This window comes from Bos mutus, chromosome 12 (genome assembly GCF_027580195.1).
Source record: "Bos mutus isolate GX-2022 chromosome 12, NWIPB_WYAK_1.1, whole genome shotgun sequence".
NCBI classification, from domain to species: Eukaryota; Metazoa; Chordata; class Mammalia; order Artiodactyla; family Bovidae; genus Bos; species Bos mutus.
In genome coordinates this window covers 72,489,380-72,498,154 of record NC_091628.1, presented here as the reverse complement: position 1 = coordinate 72,498,154, position 8,775 = coordinate 72,489,380, and positions in this window count along the sequence as shown.

Below are 8,775 nucleotides of genomic sequence, written 5' to 3'. Positions count from 1 at the left end.
TTCCCCGACTGTCTGTCACTTGCCTTTGCTCTCTGTCCACATTGGCTTTAAGAGAACCGTGTGTCTTAAATCCTTTAAACTCAATCTCTTCTTAGAAATGGCCAACAGTCCCAGGAAAAGGTGCTCAACATCTCTAATTATCCGTGAAATGCAAATCAAAACTACAGTGAGGTATCACTTACACCAACCAGAATGACCATCATCAAAAAAAATCTGCAAACAATAAATACTGGAGAGAGTATGGAGAAAAGGGAACCTCCCACACTCTTGGTGGGAAGGCAGATTGTTGCAGACTGTGGAAAACAGTAGGCAGGGTCCTTAAAAAACTAAAAGTAGGAAGATGATGTGATCCAGCAATCCCACTCTTGGGCTGATACTCTAAGAACACCACGGTTCAAAAGGGGATGTAGACCCCAGAGGTCACGGCAGCACTGTTTACAATATTCAAGACATGGAAGCAGCCTCCATGTCCCCCAAGAGAGGAATGGATACAGAAGATGCGGGGTATAAACAATGGAAAGTTACTCGGACATTAAAAAGAATGAACTAGTGCTTCCCTGGTGGCTCAGACAGTGAAGAATCTGCCTGCGATGCAGGAGACCTGGGTCTGGTCCCAGGGTTGGAAAGATCCCCTGGAGAAGGGAAAGGCTACCCACTCCAGTGTTCTGGCCTGGAGAATCCCATGGACTCCATAGTCCGTGGGGTCGCAGAGAGTCGGACACGACTGAGCGACGTTCACTTCACTTTCCCTAATGCTATCTGAGCAACATGAACGGACCGGAGATTAACATACTAAGAGCAGCAAGTCAGAGAAAGATAAATGTCATGTTACTGCTTATATTCGGAGTCTAAAGGAAAATGATACAAATGAACTCATTTACAGAACAGAAAGAGACTCACAGACATAGAAACAAACTTATGGTTACTGGGCGGGCAGGGAGGGGGAGGGATAGATTGGGAGTAAAAAAAAAATAGACGAGGATAATATGAAGGAAAAATGGAGTGCTCCACCACCTCCCTGCCAAGTGCTGGATGGAGGCTTGTGTGTTCAGATCTGGGGATGCTACAAAACCCAGCATCCACCAGTCCCACAGGGTGACCCTCATGACAGGACTAGAGAGAGGAGGGACACGAGCCACAGAGACCAGACCTTAAATACAGACATAAATGAAATTGGCTTTCTCCTCTCAGCTTGAAAGAAATATCCACTTTCCTGCCTCTGGTCTGAGCTTTTCAAAGACCCAGTGGTTCTTTGCAGTCAGCCGTGTTCTGTATCACCTATTGGAAGGCCAGGCTCCCATGGCCAGGAAGGCAGAGAGCTGGGGCCCTGATCTGGAAAATTCAGGAGAGAAAATAAAAACCTTCTCTGCTGCAAACTGCCCACATCATTTAGGAGCAAGAGAAAGGTGTTGTCTGAAATAGCCAGGAAATAGACACAATTTCCTTCTTCCCTTTGCCAGTAAAGATCTGGCAAGACTGGGCTCCAACAGTCCGTTTTTCATCCTGGATTAAAATAGAACAAATTGACACAAACAGACGGCTGTCTGGGAATGAAGGAAGACGTCGTCTCCTTCGAGGCTGATGGGAGGAGAGTTCGATAATCGACACAGCACAGCTTCAGCTGTAGCATCTCTGCTGACTCCTCCATAAGCACAGGGATACGTGGGTACCTGCCACCCCCAAGTCTGATTCCGAAGTGACCGTCATCTGGCTTCATCAGTGTGTAGATTTCTAGCTCCATCTTTTCCAGTGTGGTTCCTGCAGAGTCATGCCAACGGGTTACTAGTAAACTTTTCTCTGCCACCAGGTTCTGTTCCCTGATCAGCCTGTCCGGATCCTGCAGGTGCCTCCTCCACGTGAGATGGGGGAAGCACCTCCCAGGAGTGTGTATTTGTTTCTCATCGGTGATGTTTCCCTGTAACACCTAACAACTCTCGATTTAATTAGTATCTCCCAGGAAAGGACACTGCAAATGCTATCACCGACTGAAGCTTACAACACTCAGAACAGAGACACAGTATACGGATTCAGAGAAAAGTATGAAGCGATGTCTGGCTGCAGATGGATTTTATAACGCAGCCCCCGGGCCTCTTCAGTCAGAAGGAAGCCGAGACCCGGAGCTCTCACAGCCAGCTGACTCGTCACATGGATTCAGTTAGCCTGCTGCGCTCTTGGTCCACGCCGAGTTCTAAGGACATGGGATGAAACTCGGGGGCTCGGGGACCCCCACCTCCCTGTGCAGAAGTTCTCTTCCATCCTGAACCCAAGACGGTGTGGGCATGAGGACCACAGAGGAGGCACTGTAGAGGTGGGTGAGGGGGAGGGTCCCGGGCGGGGGCAGGGAAGGTGGACAGCAGGGACCCTGCCCCCCGCTTCCATGGGAACACAGCCCAGTTCTCCTGCACAGAATGTCATAGTGAGAAGAGGGACGTGACAAGAAGTTGAACATGAAGTGTGTTTGGTATGACTTTCAAATGAGGACTCTAAGACTACTCTCTTTAAAGGAAACAGGGCCAGGCTAAGATGACCAGGGCCACTCAGTCACTCAGTCGTGCTCAACTCTTTTGCCGCCCTGTGGATTGTACCCCACCAGGCTCCTCTGTCTATGGGATTCTCCAGGCAAGAACGCTGGAGTGGGTTTCCATTTCCTCCTGCAGGGAATCTTCCTGACCCGGGGATCAAACCCATGCCTCCTGCATCTCCAGCATGACAGGCAGATTCTTTATCACTGAGCCACATGGGAAAGCCTAGGCTAAAATGACTACTCTGAGCATGCGAATGAGATGTATGGAAGCACAAAATAGGTCATGCTCGAAAACCAAGAGACCCACTGCCCTGGTGAGTTCGCGCCAGTTCCCACGGGGTTTAGGACCACGTCCCAGCACTGAGTCAGGAGGCAGCGGCAAGAGCTGGGCAGTGGCCAAGCCTTTGGGGCCCCTTGCTCTGCTCAAGAAAATTTCAGGCAGGCGTGTGCCTTTTAGAGCCTTTTACAGCTCCTCTAGAGGGGCTTTCCAGGTGGTTCAGTGGTAAAGAATCCACCTCCCAGTGCAGGAGATGCAGGAGATATGGGTTCGATCCCTGGGTCGGGAAGATCCCCTGGAGAAGGGAATGGCACCCCACTCCAGTGTTCTTACCTGGGGAATCCCACGGACAGAGGAGCCCCCTAGGTAGTCCCCAGTTTCGAGCGCTCTCGCAGCCCCCAACAAAGAGCTAAGGCGCCTCTTCTGCCCCCGGAGCCCAGGCCCCTGCTCCTCCACGACCTGTCAGCAGCCCCCCGGGCACCGAGGCGCCATCAGAACAGGAGTCCAGGGCTCCCAGCGGCCCCGCTGACACATCTGACATCTCACATCACAGGGCTGTAAAACCCTAACCGTCCTTCCACAGCAGTGCCAGCCAGCTGAGAAAGGCACGTGCCTCTTCCTTGTCATCCTGTATTTGATCAGAGATGAAAGCAGCCCATTTTGAAAGGAAAGTGCATTAAAACATCTGATTCCTGGGACGTATTAAAGACAGCAGAGTCTAACGGAGATCAAGGGGAAAGACATAACCAGTCAAGAGGGGAAAGCACTTTGTTTAGGAGGAAAATCAAGAGGAAAGTGAGACCGGTGATGCCTGTACAAACGTGTGCCATTTCCAGGTGAAATATTATGTAATCCTAGGATTTCAGTGCTTGAAGCGATCTCAGAGTCATCTGGGTCAAGACCCGTATTTACACGTTGGGAATATAATCTCCAGAAAACTAAGGAAAATGCTGAAGATCTTTAAATATATCTGCACGGGGGAAAACCAGAAAATGACAGTTTTTGCTTTCCTGGCTCTAAAATACACGTATTTCCTTACTGTTTCTTCATTGCATTCCACTCCCATTCATTTAGAACCCATTGATTAGAAACTATTTTGGATACTCAGCAAACAAATCGCTGATGATCTGAAGGAACTGAATCTGTTACTACACCGCTAATTTACACACTGCTCTGGGCTTATAGTTGTTGTTTGTGTTTCTCAATAAGTAATTAAGAGGAATGGCTTTCCCTGGTGCATAAATTCAACAGCAGTATATTTTTAAAGCCCTAAAAGAAGAGTTTGGAAGATGAAGTCTGCTTGTGTGACTTAGATACTCAAGATGCAATTTTGTTTTCAGGTTGAAAAATGACCAGTTTGCAAGATAAGCCGTGTGTGCTTTTAGTTGTGTTAAGGGGAGAGAATGAAGAAGGGGGTCCTTGGATGCACAGCGCCCCACACCGGACTTTCTCAGCCTGGAACCGCTGGCACGCGGGGTCAGACGACGGTCATCAGGGTGGCCCTGTGTGCTGTGGGGTGTTTGGCAGCCTCCCTGGACGCCCCTACAAGATGCCGGGGCTCCCCTCACCTCCACTGTGAAGCCAGAACGTCTCCAGGCATTGCCAGGTGTCCCTGGGGAGGGCGGGGTGCGGTCACCCCCCAGTTGAGAGCCATGGACCTGGAGATAGGGACGTCTAGAAATTGGTGCAGGTAAAGCATGAATTCCTAAGTAAACAGCTTTAGTATACAGATCTTACTTCAGCGGAAGCTTTGGAACCAAGGGTGGGTATGACCAGTCAAGGGAGAGTCGTGTTATGTGACTGAGTCTTGGGAGATTTGCACTCATAATAATACCAATAATAACTGAGTTTTAATGTCTTATTTGAAGAGGGTCCTTTAATCCTACCAGTGGCCCTTTGTCGGGGGGCGCAGTATATTTTATCCTCACTTTTCAGATGAGGAACAGCAGCCTTAAAGGAAGGAGGCAGGGATGGCAGATATGGGAGATGGAGGACCTAGCCTGGAGGCAAGGGCCCCTCAGTTCTTGGCTTTCTCCACCCTGGGAAACGGTCTTACCGAGGCCATCCTTCTCCTAGGAGGCCATCTCCACAGAGTGCCCTTGACCAGACAGCTCCGGATAGTGCTGTTCTGTTGTTTTGTTAATTTGACCAGCAGTGGTGATCTAGGCCAACTCTTTGCTCTGTATTCACCTTGGACTCCAGAGAGCTTGAACATGTTAGCAATCACACTGTAAACAAAAGCGGGGTGGATGAAGAAGGCTGAATCTCATCTCCCCAGCCTCAAATCTCATCTCCCCAGGGCTCCCCCGAACCATGCACTCTGACAACTTCAGCCAGGGAGTGCTGTGATTGTCAAAGGCCAGTTAGAAATAGCCTGTCTCTTTTGTTTTTATTCAAAGTGAAAAATAAATCAGTCTCTGCAAAGGAAAACTTAGCCCCTGAAGGCCTGAGGCATCTACAGCACCCACTCTTTAAAATCTCGACACCCAGGCAGCGTCCAGCCCCAGACAGGAGCGGCCACAAGGAAGACAGAGCAGCTGGCAGTGCTGACCCATCACCAGCTTCAGAGGACCTCATGATGGATAAGCATTAACATTATACATGAATATCAATAAACATTGCATGTGTGTGATTAATCTCACGACAGCAAAAACAACTATAGGAGCTTGTTTCTGGATCAGACAATTGTTTGAAGCTGAGAATAATAAACTCTGCCCATGAGGAAATATAAAGCCAGCGTGTACATAGAATCTTTCTCTTCTGTCTTTGTTCATTAACACTCTGGAAATGATGGAAAGTGAGGGATGAAGAAATAAAAAGACAAAATGTTGACCCCACGATAGAAATTAACCAATGAATGTGACTTAAAGTACACACGATGACTCAATCCTGACATGGCTCATGATGTTTACAATTCCGAGGGTACGTTTTCTGTGCCACAGAGTGCTTGACTCTTGAGACGGGCAGGGACAAGTCAGGGAGGGGCCGTGTCCTCGTAAAACCTATAGTTCAGTGAGCAAGATGGTCAATAAACAGGTAAGTGAGTTTTTGAAAAATGAAACTCTATTAAGTACTATGGGGGAACAAAAGATGACCATAATAGAGGATGGGATGGGGATACTTTTTATGACACAGGAGTGGGTCGTATGATCCACTGATCCATATCATATGAGGCATATGATAGAGGAATGACGCTTCCAGAAGCGAGAGTTAAGATGAGAACTGAGGGTATTAAGATCCCGCAGGGGAGGCAGGCAAGGGGAGAAGAGCTCGTACAAAATTCTGAGCAGGAGGAGTGGGGTGCAGCTGGGAGAAGGTGTGCTTCGTGAAGGCAGGCGTGAGACGAGGGTGACTGATGGAGGTGGCAAGGGGCCTGGGCTGGTTGGCCGAGGAAAGAGCTTGGGTTTTCTTGTAAATGTGCTGGGCAGCTGTTGGGATCAGCTCGAAAAGTGGACCAAGGAAGGCAGAGGGACAGGAAGCCGTGTGGAGCAGCCGGGACTCTCTGGGACGTCGGTCAGATCCTGGAGCCGGGAGCCCTGCCCGCCTGGGGAGGGCGTGCACCCTTCAGACATGTGACTCCCGGAGTGCCGGGCGTCCTGTGGCGGGCGGGGCCCCGGTGTGTGCCAGTTGTTCTCTGCGGGAGCCTCCCTTTCAGGTTTCATCACCTTGGAGCCTTCCTTTCAGGTTTCATCACCTTGGAGCGAGCCTACCTTTGACAGGTGGGCGGAGCTAACGGTTTCCCACCGAGCAGGACTGGAGACTCCGCCTGCAAACGACCTCCCGAGAAGCCCCCGGCCCAAGCGACCCACTGTCAGTAACCCGCTACATACTGTCTAGCAAAGTAAACAAGTTAGCCACACAAGACATCTGTCCCCTTGGAGAAATCACACGGCAGGATGCTTAGACGGGGCGTATGATGGAGCCAGAGAGCGCTGCCCTGGGGACGAAGGATTCCGTTCAGTGGAGCCGGGAGGCGAGGCCGGCACAGTGCGTCTCGGGGCGGTTGGCGGAGGAGCCCCGTGAACGATGCTGGGGGCCAGAAGCCAAGAAGAAAGGATGGCTTGTGCCAGCTTCTTAATCAGGCAGTTTTGACAAGCTCCCCACCCCCCGCCCCGCCCCCAAACCCAATATCTGTTTTCCAAAGCTGCTCTGAAAGGGCGACCCGAGTGGATTCACGATGTTTCATCACGGACCGAAGTGAGGTCTTAGACTGAAGTCAGGGGCTGGCAAGTCAGCCACGCTTCTCTCCGCGGGCTCTTTCATCCCCCTATGTGCTCATTTGCAAGTAATTAAAGGCACGCACACACAGGCGCGTGCGCACTCGCACACACACGCACAGGAGAGGAACTCGAGGCATAGTAACGTCATTGAGAAGAAAAGTAATAAACAGGAGGAAATTAAAAGAACTCAACAAGGCCCTGAAAAAAAGAAAAATCTAACATATTTAATCAGGAGAAATAGAATATTCTCCGGGCCCCATTACAAAGAGCCCTAGTGCCAAAAAAAAAAAAAAAAAAAAAAGTGGCAGAAATGGGATCATTAAAATGGATGTGGGAAGGGGTGACAGATACACAGATGAAGCAGGGATGGATCCGGACGAAACCAGGAGCCCCAGCAGAATTCAAATGAGAGATTCAAACCTAACACAAGAGAGGTCCCAGATGCAGAGAGGAGCAGCGCAGAGATGGAATGACTGAATCTGTCCGCGCGGCACCGCCAGCTAGCCTGCAGGTTCCCGGGCACATCCTGGCACCTCCAGACCTCTCAGGCTGGCTCATCACGTGCTCCTCTCTCTGCCACCACGCGTATCTGTTGCAGAGTCGGGATCCTGAAGACGTGACAAGCCACTGACGATGACTACTCATTTCACAGACGCGAGTACCCAGCTCGCCCTGCTAAGCAGACAGAACCGATCATTCACGTAATACAGACAGGGATTTGACAATTTGACTTCCCTGTTAGAATACTTCTCATGCTCACTGATAGATGGGTTCTTGACAAATTGCTCGTGGCAGCACGCATTTAGCAATATCACGAATGCCTGTGTCTTGTGAGAAACCTTATCCTCCTAATATTTATTAGAGCATGCCTTGAAAAGCTTCATAATGAATTGCCTAATCTATACTGGGAAGGACTGATGCTGAAGCTGAAGCTCCGATACTTTAGCCACCTGATGTGAAGAACTGACTCTTTGGAAAAGACCCTGATGCTGGGAAAGATTGAAGTTGGGGGGAGAAGGGGACAACAGAGGATGAGATGGTTGGATGGCATCACCGACTAAATAGACATGAGTTTGAGTAAACTCCAGGAGTTGGTGACGGACAGGGAGGCCTGGTGTGCTGCAGTCCATGGGGTCACAAAGAGTCGGACACGACTGAGCGACTCAATTGAACTGATACTGGGCAGGGGCGGGGGTGGGAAAGAAGGCTGCTGGGCTCCAACCCCCTTCAAACACATCCACCAACTTATGGCCCCCTTGAGGAAGTACTACCAGGTGCTGGAACTCTACATGCTTTTCCACCTATTCATAAACAAATATCAATAGAGTGGTCTCTCCACTCAAGCACTACAATGAACTTATCCTTAGTGAAGTGCTTCCCAGGTGGCACTTCCAGGTGGTAAAGAACCCACCTGCTGATGCAGGAGGCATTAGAGATGTGGGTTTGATCCCTGGGTCAGGAAGATGCCCTGGAGGAGGGCACGGCAACCCACTCCAGTAATCATGTCCAGTCCCCTAGGAAGTGGCAGAGCTGGGTCTCAAATCCACTCTGGTCTGCCAACAAAGCTCTGCTCTTTCAACAGCACACGCCCACTTCCTATGTTGCTAGAAGGCAGCACCTTCCAACAGAGCCTCTGCCATGATGGGAACAGTCTGTGGTTCTGCACTGATCAAGATATCCTAACCACAAGTAATAACTGTAAAGATACGGATACCCAGGATGGGGAGCCATGGCAACCCTGATTGTCGCCAACA